Raw genomic sequence first — 18,433 nt, forward strand, 5'->3', positions numbered from 1 at the left:
AGCAATTGCACTACTAGGTATTTATTCAAAGGATACAGGAGTACTGTTTCAAAGGGGCACATGCACCCCAATGTTTATAGCAGCTCTATTGACAATAGCCAGAGTATAGAAAAATCTCAAATGTCCATCGACTGATGAATGGATAAAGAAGATGTGGCTTATATATACAATGGACTACTACTTGACAATCAAAAAGAATGAAATCTTGCCATTTGCAACAATGTGAATGGAACTAGAGTGTATCATGCTAAGTGAAATAAGTCAGTCAGAAATCATATGATTTCACTCATATGTGGACTTTAAGATACAAAACAGATGAACATGAGGGAAGGGAAGCAAAACTAATATAAAAACAGAGATGGGGGACAAACCATAAGAAATGTTAAATACAGAGTACAAACTGAGGGTTGATGGCAGGGTGTTGGGTGGGTGTTGGGAAGAACTAAAGGGGTAAGGGGCATGAGCACTGGTTGTTACATGTAAGTGATGGATCACTAAATTCTATTCCTGAAATTATTATTACACTCTATGTTAACTAGCTTGGATTTAAGTTTTTTGTTTTTTTTTTAAAAAAGGAAGAAGTGATAGCCAGATAGTAAAGTGCTTGTAAGGAAAATGTAAATTTTGTTTATGTAAATAAATTTATATATAGCAATTTAAAACAGGGGACTGGGGAAGGTCCCCCAGTGCAGCTGCCTTCTGCTCATACTAACTGGGTGTGAGAAACTCATAGGCTAGTTTCCCAGGAAAGCAGACTCTGAGACGGAGTTGTGTGTTGCAGGAGCTTTACTGGGAACTGTTCTCAGTATTGACACATGTTAGGAAAGGGGGCATAAGCTATGCAGAACTGAGTAGAAGAAGAAATGTGATACAGTCGAAGCAAAGGCTTTGTCTGGTCCCACAGGGAGATATGGGATGGCCCTGCATTGCTGTCCTGAGTTGAAGCAAGGAGGCTGGACCTTCATAATCCACAATTACCCGTCATTGGATGTGAGCTGTCCCAGTGCTCACAAGAGTGTGAATGAGGAGATTCAGTTCAGCCAAGGGCAAGTCCAGGAGAGCAAGTGCTTCAGTCCAGGAACAGAGCTCTTAAAACAACATACCATCCATCACACCGTTGTTATAATATTCAGAGGGTGGCATGGTCAGAAACTGCTCTGCCACCTGAAGTAAATGAGGACTACAAAGTGACTGCCCCATGATAACTTGAGAGGAGCTAGAGCTAAGCCCTAAGAAAAGAATGCAAGTCACTTGACAGCCATTCCTAGGGCTTCTGCACTGGAGATGCCTCCTTGGAAGGACCAACCATAGCTCCTAAGCCACCTCCAGACCCACCATCAACTCTCAACCAACCTGTGGTGACTAATGATGAAACAACTTCTAGCAACTGAAAGAAGACTGAACCTGTACAGGAGACCCAAAGGAGAAGACCGAGATGCAGGAGAAAGATCAGAAAAAATATGGCATCACAGGAGTCAACAGGAGAAATGGCTCAGAGAGAGTGTTCATGCATACCCTTGAGTCAATTGAAAAAACCCACATTTCCATACAGAAATCTGGAATGAAATAATCAGAATATGCATGAATGAAATAATGCATCCTGTGCCCTCTGTGTGTCTGCCCTGCAGCACCAGAACAGATTTTCAGTACACACTGGACAGCAAGACCAGCACATCCCAAATAAACGGGCCCTGCCAGTTAATCAAGTGTCCATCACAACATTTATATGTAGTCATATTGGTTTTGGGAAGCATGTCTACATTATAATTCCCTGGCTTCCATCACCAGCATTAAGAATCAATCAGAATACAAACCCCTTCTGTCAATCAGAGCATGTTTTATTAACAGAAAGACCATGATTCACCTTATTAATCTCACAGGGGGAGTTTAGATCCTGGTAAGCACCACTCGTGTAGTGTACCATAAACTTGATTACAAGGAGAAAACCAAATACAGCATTATTACCATAAAGTCCTCACTGATCGTTTTCTGTCCCTCCCCCCAAAAATGTATTAAAGTCTTAAAATATACAAATCTAAACACATGGTAAAACATTTAAAAAATAAATAAATAAATGTAAGAAAAATTGACCAAATGAAACAGTAACAAAGTATATTTCTAATAACCCAGAATCAAATTCTGAGACAATATTAATATTACGTGATGCAAGGTGAGGGAAGATGCCAAAATAATAAAAATTTTTCAATTTGATTCTAAACTTGTGTTTATACAACTAAATATCCTAAAAATATATCAACAAAATTATAGGAATATAGGGGGAAATTGGCAAAAGCATAATCAGAGGTGGAAATTTAAACACACGTTATAATTATGGATAGGTCAAAATTCAGACAAACTTTAAAAAAAATTTTAATAGAATTAAATGACTCAGATAAATTTGACCCATTAAACGTTCATACAATTCTAAATCAACTGTAGAGAACACATATTCTTCTCAACCACTCATGAAACATTAACAAAATTATCATGTCCTAGGTCTTAAAATATTTCAACTAATTTTAAAGAATAAGTACATAATTCAATTTATATTTATTTCCAATTATATTAAAAATCATTCATATAGTTGGATTGTAATATATCATCTTCCTATTGACTGACTTTCCACTTGCCTTGCCCTTTTTATACGTTTTTCTCACCTTTCTTGCCATTTTTTGAATTTATCATTCTTTATTATTCCATTTTCTTCCTTTATTGGCATGACAACTATGTACTTTTCAAATATTTCTTTTACTGGTTACCTTAGAATTACAAAAGGTGCCCAGGATAATTTCTCTATCTTAATATATACACTGATTAGCAATATTAATTACATCTGCAAAGTCCCTTCACGGGAATACCTAGATTACTGTCTAACTGAATAGAGCACAGGAATTTTGGAGGGACATCTTTAGAATTCTTCCTACAATAAGTGGCTAATTACTGTCTCCAATCCTTTGGGCTCCGAATGACCAGATCATGATATGACTGTCCATGTGTTATTCTTTGATGATGTGGCGGCATCATTTTTAGCAAGTCTTTGAGAAGGTATAAATTATAGCTTCCTTAATTCTGCCATAGTGTATGTATATTCAGTTTGAACTTCTATTGCTCGGTGCTTATTTGACTTTAGTTGAACCATAATGGTTCATAAATTTCACCAAGTCCTTTTGCAAACCAAAATATCGAAGTGGAATAGGATTGTGTTCTACTTGAAAAACCATAAAGTTAGATGGGAAATGAGAGTGCCATTGTATTGACAGATAAAGTTCATCTCTCATCTCATCATCTCATGATCCTGGAGCCTTACCTCTTATGAGGCATTCTTCTCTGACTGCTACATAACTTATGGATGACTCCACCACCCTCACTTCCAAACAGCTAAGGTGGCAGATATACTACACCCAGCCTCTTGGCTTATACTCTTAGAGGAGAGTGAAGGAACCTAATCAAGGGGGCATGAGTAAAGACAGTACTCATGGAATTTACCTGGACTCTATAGTTAACATCAGGCCTAATCCTTATAGACCTCTATTACTTGTCTGTGCTGACACCTGGCATTCTAATTTTTAGCTGACTTATCTGGCATTCTAGTGGGTGGAGAAATGTGACTAGCATTGAACTGGTCAAATTCCTGTACAGTCAATCTTCTGATATTTCTAATAGAATTGAAAAACTAGGGGCACCTGGATGGCCCAGTCAGTTAAGCATCTGACTCTTGATTTCTGCTCAGGTAATGATCTCACGTTTCATGAGATTGAGCTCCACATCAGACTCTGTGGTGAGCATGGAGCCTGCCTGAGTAGGCTCTCTTTTGCTGCCCCCCACCTCAAAATAAATGAATAAATATTTTTAAAAAATAAAAACTAATTTGGTGGACATTCACAAAATCTCTAGCATACATTGACATTGAACGATGCTGTTAATGTGCATGCAAAACCTATAGCATCCCTGACACATCAAACACCCTGAAAACAAATAAGTAATTGCCTATATATGGATCCAGGCTAATGCAGCATAAGAATGCCTTTAAGAAACTCATCAGTGTGAAGTTAGCTACAAATTAGCTCTTGCCCAAGGTGTCCTATTGTTCCTAAAATTATTATTGACCCTGCTTGTCACTGACAGGTAGATTGCAATGGGTAGCTCCCTATCCTATCCATTAAGCAAAACATTTATTTTCACTTGAGCTAATTCTCGTTCAGTTTACAGGCAACTCTGCAGGAGCAACATTACCCCAATTCCATAGTACCTTTTCAGAAAATACATTTTTTCACCTGTTTTGGATTTGGGATGGCATGTCCATGTCTGTTGTTGGCAAGGCTGAGCCAAGAGTCTAGGCAGCTCAGCTGGATTCAGGATTAATTAGTAATTATATCTGTTAAATCCATCTGGTTCAATGTGTCATTCAAAGCCACTGTTCCTTTGTGATTTTCTATATGGATGACCCATCCATTGATGTAATTGGGGCGTTAAAGTTCCCTACTACTATTGTATTACTATCAGTTAGTTCCTTTATGTTTGTTATTAACTGCTTTATGTATTTGAGTGCTTTCATCTTGGGTGCATAAATACTTCCAATTGTTAAATCTTCTTGTTGGCTTGTTCCCTTTACGATTATATACTGTTCCTTGTCTCTTTTAACAGTCTTTGTTTTAAACTCTATTTTGTCTGATATAAGTATTACTACCCTGGCTTTCTTTTGACGTCCACTTCATGATAAATGTTTCTTCATCCACTCACTTTCAATCTACATGTGTTTTTAAGTCTGAAATGAATTTTTTAGGCAGTGTATAGATAGGTTTTGCCGCCGTAAGTATTTTGATTGGAGTTTTTAGTCCATTTACATTCAAAATAATTATTGATAGATACGTATATATTGCCAGTTTGTCACTTGTTTTGTGACTTCTCTGTTTCCTTATTCTCTTCTCTCACAATAAGTTGGCTCTATTTAGTGACATACTTGGATTCTTTTATCTCTATTTTTTGCATATCTGTTACTGGTTTTCGATTTGCGGTTAGCATTAGATTTGTATATAATATCTTCTGCATTTAGCAGTCTGTATTAAGTTATGTTCGCTTAAGTTTGAACTCATTCTTTACTCCTGTCCTTCCCACATTTTATATATATGGTATAATACATCCTTTTATTTTGTGAATCCCTTGACTGATTTTCACAGATATATTTTTACTGCTTTTGTGCTTCTTACTTTTCTTAGTCTTACTTGCATTCTTTCCTTTCCACTCAATGAATCTCCTTTAATATTTCTTGTAGGGCTAGTTGAATGGCCACAAATTCCTTTAACTTTTATCTGGGAAACTCTTTATCTCTTCTTGTATTCTGAATGACAGCCTTGCTGGATAGAATATTCTTGACTGCATATTTTTTTCCTTTCAGCACTTTCAATATATCATTCCTTCTGGCCTGAAAACTTTCTGCTGAAAAATCTGCTGATAGCCTTATGGGGTTCTCCTTGTGTATAACTGTTTTCTTTTCTCTTGGTGCTTTAAAAATTCTGTCTTTATCACTACTCTTTGGCATTAATTAATTAAGTGTCTTAATGTGCACTTCCTTGAGTTGATTTTGTTGGGTTATCTCTATGCCTCTTGGATCCGCATTTCTATTTTCCTTCTCAAATTTAGGATGTTTTCAGCTATTATTTCTTCAAATAAATTTTCTGCCCCCTTTTCTCTCTTCTTTTTCTAATGGAATCCCTATATTGTAAACGTTATTACACTTGATGGTGTCACTGAGTTCCCTAAGTCTATTCTCATTTTGCATAATGTTTGTTCTCTCACCTGCTAGGTTGATTACTTTCCATTACACTGTCCTCCAGATCACTGACTCATTCTTCCCTTTCTAGTCTACTTTTCATTCCATCAGGTGTATTTTAAATTCACTTAATCTGTTCTTCTCCAGTTCTTTTTTACCTCTTTGTTAAGGGTCTCACTGAGGTCCTATACTCTTTTATTAAGCCCAGTGAGTATAATTATGATCATTACTTTAAATTCTCCTTTAGACATATTACTTATCTCCATTTCATTTAGGTCTTCTGTTGTGATTTTGTCCTGGTCTTTCATTTGTGACGTATTCCTCTGTCTCCTCATTTTGTCTAACTCTGTATTTCTGTATGTTAGGAAAGCAGATATGTCTTCTGCTCTTTATAGTGGCCTTATGGGGACAACTGGGTGCCTCAGTCAGTTAAGTGTCTGACTTTGGATTTTGGCTCAGGTCATGATCTCACAGTCTGAGAGTTCAAGCCCCACATCAGGCTCTGCACTGACAGTATGGAGCCTGCTTGGAATTCTCTCTATATAGCTGCCCCTCCCCGACTAGTACTCTCTCTCTCTAAATAAACTTTAAAAAAAAATTTTAAGTAGTGGTCTTACAAAGAAGTGGTCCTATAGTGCTCTGCAGTGTAGTGACCCTGTTCCCTAGGACTTGGTCCTTCAAGGAGTGCCTCCTATGTGTGTTGTGTGTGCCCTGCTGTTGTGCTCTGATGACTTTTCCCTTCAGTCCAATTGTCTGCAATGTCTCTCTTTGCCTGTTGTGGGCAATGTTTGGTCCCTGTGGTGTTAGTGGGTCAGTCTGTGGCCACCTTGGGCTTAAGTGTAGTCAGACCAGTAGCTTGCTATAGACACAGTAGTACCCAATTTCAGATGCTTTCCCTGTATTGCCCCCTGAGAAGCTTTCACTGATGGGTGTGGCCTGCAGTCAGACCAGCAGTCTGCCCCCAGCCTGCTGCTAGGGCCACAGTCTGACATTTGTCCTCTCCCCAGAGGCAGAGTCACTCAGTGTAGTACTGGCCCCCATTGGGGCTACCTGCACACTGCCAGGCCTGCAGCACTGCCCTGGCTGGCCTCTAGCCAAGAGCCAATTGGAAGGGGTGGATCTTCAACTTTTTGGGGGAGGCCCAGTGTTAGTAAGGTTTGAGGAAATTCTCTGGGGGAGGGGACATGCAGCATTTAGACTAAAGCAGGCTTGGCTGGAAGGGGTGGATCTGCCAATGTGTGAGGGGTATGGGGCTACAGTGTCATTAATTATGTAATGAGTGTCAGTGTTGTGCTGGTTCTGGTTGGAGGCCCTGTTTATGCTGGGACCAGGGAAGGGAAATTGCACCTGCCAGCTCCTTTGTTCCTGGAAGAGTCTACCAATGATCTTGGCCCCTCCAGCACTTGCTCTGAGATTAATAAATTATGTCCCCTCCCATATGTTCCAGGCACACTTCAAACTATTGCTTCTATGCTGTATCTCCACAAGCTGTTTTTTGTGCTGTCTCTTTAAGGGCAGGGACTCAGCTTCCTCTTGACCTTCTGGCTCTCCCAGAGCTGAGCCTGCTGAATTTTTAAATTCCAGGGGCGCCTGGGTGGCTCAGTCGGTTAAGCTCAGGTCACGATCTCACCGTCTGTGAGTTCGAGCCCCGCGTCGGGCTCTGGGCTGATGGCTCAGAGCCTGGAGCCTGCTTCTGATTCTGTGTCTCCCTCTCTCTCTGCCCCTCCCCCGTTCATGCTCTGTCTCTCTCTGTCTCAAAAATAAATAAATGTTAAAAAAAATTTATAAATTCCAGGTTTTAAGTCCCACTGGCTGTAAGAACTCTCCTAATTTGGCCCCTCTGGTTTTCAAAGCCAAAATTATAGGGGGTTTGTTTTTCCCATGTGGGCTCCCTGGTGTGATAGTGTGTTTCTCTCCCTTCTCCATGCCCTCAGGTTCCTCCCCGCCATGGATAGACTCAGTCCATTTAGCTCCCATCAAGACTCTGCTCTTCCTACCCTCTTCAGTGAGGCTTCTTCTCTACATTTAGTTGTGGAGTTTGTTCTTCCAGTCTTTGGCCATTGTCTAGGTTATTTACACTGATGTGAGTGTTATCTACTCATCTCATGGGATGAGGTAAACGTAGAGTCCTCCTACTCTGCCATCTTACCACCAGCCCAAAACTTACATTTACTATTAATATAAATCTTCTATGCCATGCCATTGGCTGAATATTTGGTAATAAATGATCATTTAGTAATAGATAATAAAATCATGAGTTGAGGGATCAAGGCAAATTACCAGACCATTAAGTTTTTATTTTGTTAATGAAATATTAAGGTTTATTTTTATTCTATTCTGGAGGAATTTAAGCCATGAAACCAAGATAAGAGTCCTGAAATATGAAATAGGTGTTTGAAGTGTCATTGTAGATATTTTATAAATTATTGCATAGAGGAAGGGCTTTGAGCAATTCTTAATAATTCCATTCCTGAAGGTGACTAGTTTGATTACTAAGATGCACTGGAAAATGTAGTGTACATAAACACCTGTCTTTCTATAAGGCTACCCAGCACTAACTTGTGAATGTACAACCACTAGATTAATATTGGTTCTTTTCTAAATAAATATGTAATATCAAGTTTGATTTTGCTTCTGCAATGTATGATTTCAAAAATTAACTTCCAGAGTCACACAGGTGTAAATCTGAGTCTGAAATATAATCATATGCTGTAATACGGAAGAGTGCACATTATGTATATATTAGTTCTGGTTTATCCTTACTCCAATAAGTAATATATTATTTCAAAATTTTTAAATGCTAAAAATGTTATCTTAGTGGCATCCAAAATTCCTAATGAAAAATGGCAACACACCTTGTATTGAGTACCTTGAAACTGGTTTCTGAAAATGAATCATATTGGATCTGCTTTGTAATCTTTGAAGTTTGTTTTTTAAATGGATTTTTTATGAAGTATTATCTGTTAAATCAGATGGTTTCTCCTATATTGGAAGCATTTTGTCTTCTAATTAAAAAATTACTATTTTCAAATACCTACTGTGTATTAAAGCTAAAGTAGGTGGATTAGTTATTTATCACTGTGGAACAAATTACCCTAAACTTCGTATCTTACAGCATTAACATTTTTTAACTTTCTTATTCAGCAAACATTTATTTAGTTGTAAAAAGAAATAACCAAAACATTTTCATTCTGGGTAATCCAATATAAATAATATCATCTTAAAATGAAAGATGAAACAATCAAGTCAAGGGATTCTAAAGATTTGATAGATGTGCCTCCCTTATTCCAGAACTCAGTAGACTATCAGTTTAGCCTACAACCAAAAATCTTCATCTAACTATCATGAGAATGCTTGACTCCCCCCAAAGTACCTTATTCTGTACACTTTTAACAATGTATTATGTATTACCTGCTTTCCTTAGCTGAGGTACATTCATGAATTATTGTGATGATGGAAAAGTCTATTTTCCATTCACTGTTTTGTCTGGTCATCCTTGCTCATCCTTAAGAGTCATGAGTAGGAGTTTGCCTATATTCCACTTATGTATATATTTTTGTCCTTATTTAAACACGTTTTTGGTATACTTTTACAAAATCATCCTAATAGAAATGAAAAGTCAATACCTCCCTCCTAATCAAATATGCTACTGGGAAATTCATTTCTGAAGTAGAAACTGACTATTCTAAAAAGCAAATTAATGAGAATTTAGTCATTCATTATGTGAGAATAAGCAAATACTTAATAATTAATCTTTTATTTCCTTATGAAACTGAATTTTATGCATTTCCTATTCAAATTAATATAATAAGTAAAAACAAGGCAAAAAGACTAACATTACTTCATACCTTACTAGGTGCCGGGTATGGTGAAATGTCCCCTTGCCTATTCTGATTTTAGTAACTCATTATTAGGATTAGAGATTAGAAGATATTTTCCAATGATAGCTTCCACTTATTGAAAAACTCTCATATGTCCACAAGCCAAGGACTTCACGTGAATCATTGAAAATACTCTTACCTGGGTATAATTAGCCTCATTTAATGCATGATGAACTTTAAGCTCAGAGAGATTAAGTAGCATCTTCATGTCTAATAGCTTGTTAGTGCCAGTCTTTGGAGTCAGATAGATAGCTCCTCATTTGAATTATAATTTTATGTTTTCTTTTTTTTAATATGAAGTTTATTGTCTTCTTGATGATGTTTGTATTTGTATAGTAAATGTAAGCCCCAATACACCTAGCTCTTTTATATTGTTCATATATATGTACATAGATATTTTTAATCAGACAATTCAGAGAAAATATCTTCACCCCAGACATATTTTTTTCTTACACCTTAGGCATAGATCTATGTATTCATGTTTTGCTCAAATTATTCTTTTTCCTTCACAATTATTCTTTCTGTTGAGATGTTTATTCTTATCATTTTTGATTAATAATTATATTTACCACAATAATCTCTACCTTTTTTCTGTAAAAATTTGATGCCACTTTTTAGCATGTTCAACATTCTCACTACTAGTGTAGTTTTAAAACTCAATATTCTAGTATTGTACATTAACAACTACAAAAGTTAGCTGAAATAAAAACACAATAGAGGACAAAAACTTGATATGTGAGGCTTAGATGACTTTCCATAAGTGCTCATGTCATTCTGTGGGTAAAATCAAGTTGACTTGGCCTTACTTTAGAGAGTAACTTGTTTACGGTCCATGAAGTTCATGTGCTGGGAGTCTATACAAAGAGCTGTTTTCAGATATATGGTGACAACTGTTACTAGTCTATGTGTTTGTATTTCTATGCAATATGCATGTGTGTTTCTCCCCCTCTTCTTTCTTTTCCTTCATCTGTCTGCTGTTTCCTTCTCTTTTTATGTTTTAACATTTATTTATTAGGTCTGTTTTTCAGCTTTATAGAGATATAATTGACATATAACATTGTGTCATTTTAAGGAGTACAACTTGATTTGATACACTTATACATTGTAATATGATTACCACCATAGCATTAGCTGCTCACCTCTGTCACATCACATGATACCACTTCTTTTTTATGGTAAGAACATTTCAGATGTACTCTTTTAGCAATTTTCAAGTAGACAATACAATACTGTTAATTATAATCACAATGCTATGCATTAGATACCCAGAACTTATTCATCTTCTAACTGGAAGTTTATGCCCTTTGACCAAAACCTCCCTAATTCCCTCAGCCCCCACCTCCTGGTAACCATCATTCTACTTTCTATGAGTTCAGTTTTTTTAGAGTTCACATGTAAAAGATACCATACAATATTTGTCTCCCTCTGTCTTATTTCACTTAGCATAATGCCCTCAAGGCCCATACATGTCACAAATGGCAGGACTTCCTTCTTTTTAATAGCTGCCTAATATATCACTGTGCTATGTATATATTTCTTTCAAGATCTTGTTTACATTTTCTTTTGATATACACCCAGAAATAGGATTACTGGATCATATGGCAATTCGGTGTTCAACATTGAGGAATCTCAATACTGTTTTCCATAGTGGCTGTATACATTTACATTTCTATCAATATTGCATTTAGGTTCCCTTTTCTCGACATCCTTGCCAATACTTGTTGTCTCTGGTCTTTTTGATGATAGCCATTCTAATAGGTGTGAAGTGATATCTCATTGTGGTTTTGATTTGCATGATTAGCAACACTGAGCATCTTTTCATATAGCTATTGTCCATTTGTATGCTTTCTTTGCAAAAGTGTCTATTCAGTTACTCTGCCCATTTTTTAATATTATAAAAATATTATTTAAAATATTGGGGGTTTTGTTGTTATTGAGTCATATGAGTCTTTTTAATGTTTATTTTTGAGAGAGAGAGAGAGAGAGAGGCAAAAAGAGAGGGACAGAGGATCCAAAGTGGGCACTGTGCTGATTGCAGCAAGCCCAATTCAGAACTGTAATTCACAAACCACAAGATCATGATCTGGGTTACCAATCGAGCCACCAGGCGCCCCAAGTCATATGATTTAAAAACAATTAAAATATTTTATTTATTATTGAGAGCGAGAGAGAGACAGAGCATGAGCTAGGAAGGAGCAGAGCGAGAGAGGGACACAGAATCTGAAGCAGACTCCAGGCTCTGAGCTGTCAGCATAGAGCCTGACACAGGACTCGAACTCACAAGCCTTGAGACCTTGACATGAGCGGAAGCCAGACGCTCAACTGACTGAGCCACTCAGATGCCCCATATGATTTTTTTTATAGATTTTGGATATTGACCACTTATCAGATATATGATATGCAAATATTTCCTCCCTTTCCATGTGTTGTCTTTTCATTTTGTTGAATATTTCTTTTGTTGAATATTTCTTTTGTTGTACAGAAGCTCCAGCCCTACTTATTTATTTTTGCCTTTGTTACTTGTGCTTTGGTGTCATAACCAAAACAATCATTGCCAAGACCAATGTCAAGGAGATTTTCCCTATGTTTTCTCCTAGGAGGTTTACAGTTTCAGGTCTTATGTTTAAGTCTTTAATTCATTTCTAGTTAATTTTTATGAGTGGTATAAGACAGGGCTCTAATTTCATTTTTCTGCATGTGGTTATCAGATTTCCTAAAACCATTTATTGAAAAGACTATCTTTTCCCCCATTGAGTATTCTTGGCTCCCTTTCCAAATATTATCTATACAGGGGTTTATTTCTGGGCTCTCAATCTGTTTCATTCATCTATAGGTCTACTTTTATGCTTGTAGTATATTCTTTTGAGATAATTATAGCCTTGGAGTATAGTCTGAAATCAGGAAGTACAATGCTTCCAGCTTTGTTCCTTCTCAAGGTTGTTTTGGCTATTTGGAGTCTTTTGTGGTTCCATAAAATTTTAGGATTGTTCTTTTCTATTTCTATGAAAAGTACCTGGAATGTTGATAGGGATTGTATTGAATCTACAGATGGATTTGAGTAGTGTGGACAATTTTAACAAAAGTAATTCTTCCAATCCATGGACATGGATTATCTTTCCATTTATTTGTGTCATCTTCAACTTTTTTTATCAAGCCTTATGGTTGATAAGATCAGATCTTTCACTTCCTTGGTTACATTTATTCCTAAGTATTTTAATATCCTGATATACTTTGAATGAGATTACTTTTTTTTCAGATTGTTAGTATGTAAAAAACGTAACTGATTCCTGTATGTTGATTTTATACCCAGCAACTTTATTGAATTTGTTAAGAGTTCTAAGAGTTTTTGGTTGAGTTTTAGGATTTTCTTGTATAAAATTATATAATCTGCAAATAAAGTCAGTTTTACTTCTTCCTTTCTGATTTGCATGGCTTTTCTTTTCTTATCTTACCCAATTGCTCTAGCTAGGACTTCCAGTACTATATTGAGGAGTGGTAAGAGTTGGCACCCTTATGTTTCTTCTTATCTCAGAGGAAAAGCTATCAACCTTTCACTGTTAGGTATGATATTTGGTGTGAGTTTGTCATATATGGCTTTATTATAATGAGAGATATTCCTTCTATGTATCCATTTGTTGAGGATTCTTATCATGAAGCAATGTTATATTCTGTTAAATGCTCTACTTGCATCTATTGAGATGTTATGATTTTGACCTTTAATTCTACTAATGTGGTGTATTACATTTATTGATTTGTGTATGTTGAATAATGCTTAAATTCCACAGATAAATCCCTCTTGATCAGAGTGTATGTCTTTTTAATGTACTGTTGAATTCAGTTTGTTAATACCTTACTGATAATCTTTGCATCTATGTTCATAAGGGATTCCATTTATTTCCTCATACTGTCATCATCTGGCTTTGGTATCAGGGCAATACTGGCCTCATAGAATGAGTGTGAGTTTTCCCTCATCTTCAATTTTTTGGAAAAGTTTGAGAAGGATTGGCATTAATTTTTCTTTAGTAGAATTTACTAGTAAAACCATCTGGTCCTGGTCTTTTCTTTGTTGGGAGGTTTTTGATTACTGATTCCAATCACCTTACTTGTTATTGATCTGTTTATATTTTTTCTTTCTTCAGGATTCACTCTTGGTAAGTTGTATGTTTCCAGGAATGTATCCACTTCTTCAAGGTTATCCAATGTATTTTCATAAAGTTGTTCATAGTAGTAACTTTAATCCATTCAGTCACTGTGTCTTTTTGATTGAAGAATTCAATCCATTTAAATATAGAGTAATTATTGATATGTAAGGCTTTACTAATGCCATCTTGTTTAGTGTTTGCTGGATATTTTGGAGTTCCCTTGTTCCTTTTATCCCTCCCTTTCTGCTTTTTTTTTAAACATCAACATTTATAATACTAATTTCTATAGATCAGGAATCCTGGCAGTACTTATTAGATCCTCTAAATTAGAGTCTCTTTCAGGCATGAATCAAGATGTTACCTTGGGACGCAGTCATCTTAAGGCTTAACTGGAGAAGGATCCACTTCCTCCTGTCCTTGTTGGCAAGATTCAGTTCATGTACTATTGAGCCAGAGCCCTTCTTCCTGGATTTTGGAAAAAGGTCAATCTCAGTTCCTTTCTATGTGTGCCTACTCAAGGTGGATCTCAAAACATGGCACCTTGCTTCATTAGTGCAAGCAAGGGAGAAAAGTCAGACAGAGAATATAAGCGTGTTGGGAACATTAGTTTTTTATTACCTAATGTAAGAAAGGACACCCCATCTCTTTTGTGATATTCTGTTAGAAGTAAGTCAGGAGGTTTCACCCAGATTCAATAATAGGAATCAACCAAGAAACAAAAGTGTGAGGAGGTATAAATTTTTGAGATCCATTCTATGATTGAAGATATGGTCTAGCTTACTAAATGTCTCACGTGTGCTTAAAAAGAATTTGTATTCTGCTGTTGTCAGATAATATGTTCCATAAATGTCCAGTAGGTTTCATTGGATGATGGGATATTCATTTCTTCTATACCTTTATTGTCTAAGGTCCTATAAAGTACTGAGAGAAAGATGGAGAATTCCTCAACTGATAATAATATAATGGAGTTCTCCTTTCAGTTCTGTCAATTTTGCTTCACATATTTTGCAACTCCTTTGTTTTGTTCACATACATATAATACTGTTATGTCTTCTTGGTGGATTGACCCTTTTATTATTATGTAATGTCACTCTGGAACTTTTCTTTGCTCTGAAGTCTACTTTTATGTTAATATAGCCATTAAAGCATTCTCCTGATTAGTGTTTGCATCATATATTTGTTTTCATCATTTTAACTTTAACCTACATATGTTATATTTAAAGGGAGATTATTTTTTAGAAATTTGTGTCATTTAAATATCGATTTCTGCAATCCCTGTTTTTCAATTGATGTGTTTGCCATTTTTATATAATGTAATTATTGATATATAAGAATTTAACCCTACCATCAGGTTATTTGGTTTCTGTTTCTTCCCACTCTGTTTCCCATTTCCTGACTTTTTATAAGTTATTTGAACATTTTTCAGCACCACACTTTAATTTATACTATTTTTTTAAAGACCATATAAAAACAGTATACACTAAAACAACTGTATAAACATGTAAAAACTAAAAGCTTCTTTGTAGTTGTTCTAGAGATTACAATATATATACATACAGCTTATTACAGTCTGCTGGTATTAACATTTTACCACTTGAAGTGGAATGTTGGTAACTTAGCATCATTTAGGCCCCTTTACATCCACACAAAGTGATCCCCACTATGATATCATTGTCTCAAATATTTTTCTGCATATAATGAGAACTTTATCTAGCAGTTACAGTTTTTGCTTTCAATCATCACACTTTTCAAAACTCAACAGTAAAAGAATAATCTATTGTATGTGCCCATGTATTTAGCCTTTCCATTGTTCTTTCATTCTGGTATTCCAAGTTTGCTATTAATACAATTTTCTTTCTTTCTTACCAATTTCCTTTAGCTATTCTTTTAGAACAGGTCTGATGGTTACAAATTCTTTTTCTTTATCTCAGAATGTCTTTCACTTTCATTTCTAAAAGGTATTTTTTCTGGATATAGAATTCTGTGTTGAGAGTTCTTTTAGCACTTGAAAATAAATGTTCTGTTACTTCTTTTGTCCTCCATTTTTTCTGAGGAAAAAACTGTCATTTGAATCAAGATTCCACTCACTGACTTAACTAGAGAGGACCATCACCTTGTTATTGAAAGATGGTGGCAGTGGAAGTCAGAGTTCCATACACAGGCTCTGTAAAATTGCCTTGTTAACATAGTGGGTATTGAAGACAGGATTTCACCCACTGGCTCTGCTGCTGCAGTGCCTGTTATTGTGGGAGAGGAGTGCCACTTTTTTTCACATATTATTTGTCTTCAGAGAAACAGTCATGGTTAAAAGTTTCTGACAAGGTGGAGGAGTTAAGATGGCAGAGAAGTAGGGTCCCGGGGCTTTCCTTGTCCCTCAAACACAGCTATATTGAGGTCATATCACTTGGAACACCCAGGAAAATGATCTGAGAAGTAGCAGAAGAATCTCCACTGTTGGAGGGAGACAGTGTGGCAGGTAGAAGTTGCGTGGAAGTGAATTGGGGTAGAGAAAAATGGTGGTGCTATGGAGGGGAGGGAACCCTTCCTGTGGAAAGACAAAAGGGAGACAAAGAGAGATGGGTGGAGAAAGTGTGGCACTGAGTTCACACAGGAGGAAAACCTCTCTGGACCATGGATTAGGGATCAAGAAGTGCTGCATTCCACAGGATTTTTGTTGTTGTTGTTGTTGTTGTTGTGTGTGTGTGTGTGTGTGTGTGTGGTGGTTTTTTTTTTTTGTTTTTTTTTTTTTTTGCAAACAGTGTTTGGAGCTCAAACTCTGAGGTTTTGGAAGTGCACAACTTTCCCCAGAGTGGAGCTGTGGTGTGCACTTCTGGGGTGGAGGGAGCTGGCCCTGGATAGCATTCATTCTTGGTGAAACAAATATAGCAAATATAACAAAATACATCATCCATTCTTGATAAATAACCCGCAATGAAGTAGGGATAGAGGGAACATACACAAACATTATAAAGGCCATACACAAAAGACTCACAACTAATAACATCCTCAATGAAGAAAACCTGAGAGCTTTTTCTCTATGGTCAGGAACAAGACAGGGATGTCTACTCTCACCATTGTTACTTAATAGAGTACTAGAAGTCATAAAACCTCAGCAATTAGACAATAAAAAGAAATAAAAGGCATCCAAATTGGCAAGGAAGAAGTCAAACGTTCATGCTTCACAGATGACATAATACTGTATGTAGAAAACCCAGAAGAAAAAATTGCTAGAACTGATACATGAATTCAGCAAAGTTGCAGGCTATAAAATCAATGAAAAGAAGTCTGTTGCATTTTTATACACCAATAATGAAGCAGAAGAAAGAGAAATCAAGGAATCAATCCCATTTATAATTGCAAAATAATCAGTAAGATACCTAGGAATAAACCTATGCCAAGAGGTAAAAGATCTATATTCTGAAAACTATAGAAAACATTGATGAAAGAAATTGAAGAAGACACAAAGAAATGGAAAAATATTACATGCTCATGGATTGGAAGAACAAAAATAGTTACAATTTTTATACTACCCAAAGCAATCTACATATTCAATGCAATTCCCATCAAAATACCACCAACATTCTTCACAGAGCTAGAACAAACAATCCTAAAATTTGTATGGAACCACAAAAGACCCTGAATAGCCAAAGCAATCAATCCTCAAGAAGAAAAGCAAAGCTGGAGGAATCACAATTCTGAACTTCAAGCTGTATTACAAAGCTGTAGTCATGACGACAGTATGGTACTAGCACAAAAGCAGACACATAGATCAATGGAAGAGAATAGAAAACCCAGAAATGGATCCACAACTATATGGTCAACTCATCTTTGACAAAGCAGGAAAGAATAACCAATGGAAAAAAGACAGTTTCTTCAGCAAAAGATGTTGGGAAAACTGGACAGCAACATGCAGAAGAATGAACCTGGACCACTTTCTTACACCATACACAAAAATAAACTCAAAATGGATGAAAGACCTAAATGTAAGACAGGAAGCCATCAAAATCCTAGAGGAGAAAACAGGCAACAACCTCTTTGAAATTGGCCACAGCAACTTCTTACTTGACATGTCTCCAGAGGCAGGGGAAACAAAAGCAAAGATGAACTATTGGGATCTCAACAGGATAAAAACTTCTGTAAAGTGAAGGAAACAATTAGCAAAACTAAAAGGCAAGCAACAAAATGGGAGAAGATATTTGAAAATGACATATCAGATAAAGGGTTAGCATCCAAAATCTATAAAGAACTTATCAAACTCAACACCAAAAAATAAATAAAATAATAAAAATAAAAATAATAATAATAATAATAATAATAATCCAGTGAAGAAATGAGCAAAGGACATAGATACTTTTCCAAAGAAGATATCCAGATGGCTAACAGACACGTGAAAAAATGCTCAGCATCACTGATCATCAGGGAAATACAAATCAAAACCACAATGAGATACCATCTCACATCTGTCAGAATGGCTAAAATTAACAATTGAGGCAACAACAGATGTTGGTGAGTATGCAGCAAAAGAGGAACCCTTTTGCACTGCTGGTGGGAAAGCAAACTGGTGCAACCACTCAAAAACAGTATGGAGGTTCCTCAAAAAATTAAAAATAGATCTACACTATGACCCAGCAATTGTACTA

This window comes from Panthera leo, chromosome B1 (genome assembly GCF_018350215.1).
Source record: "Panthera leo isolate Ple1 chromosome B1, P.leo_Ple1_pat1.1, whole genome shotgun sequence".
Lineage (NCBI taxonomy): Eukaryota > Metazoa > Chordata > Mammalia > Carnivora > Felidae > Panthera > Panthera leo.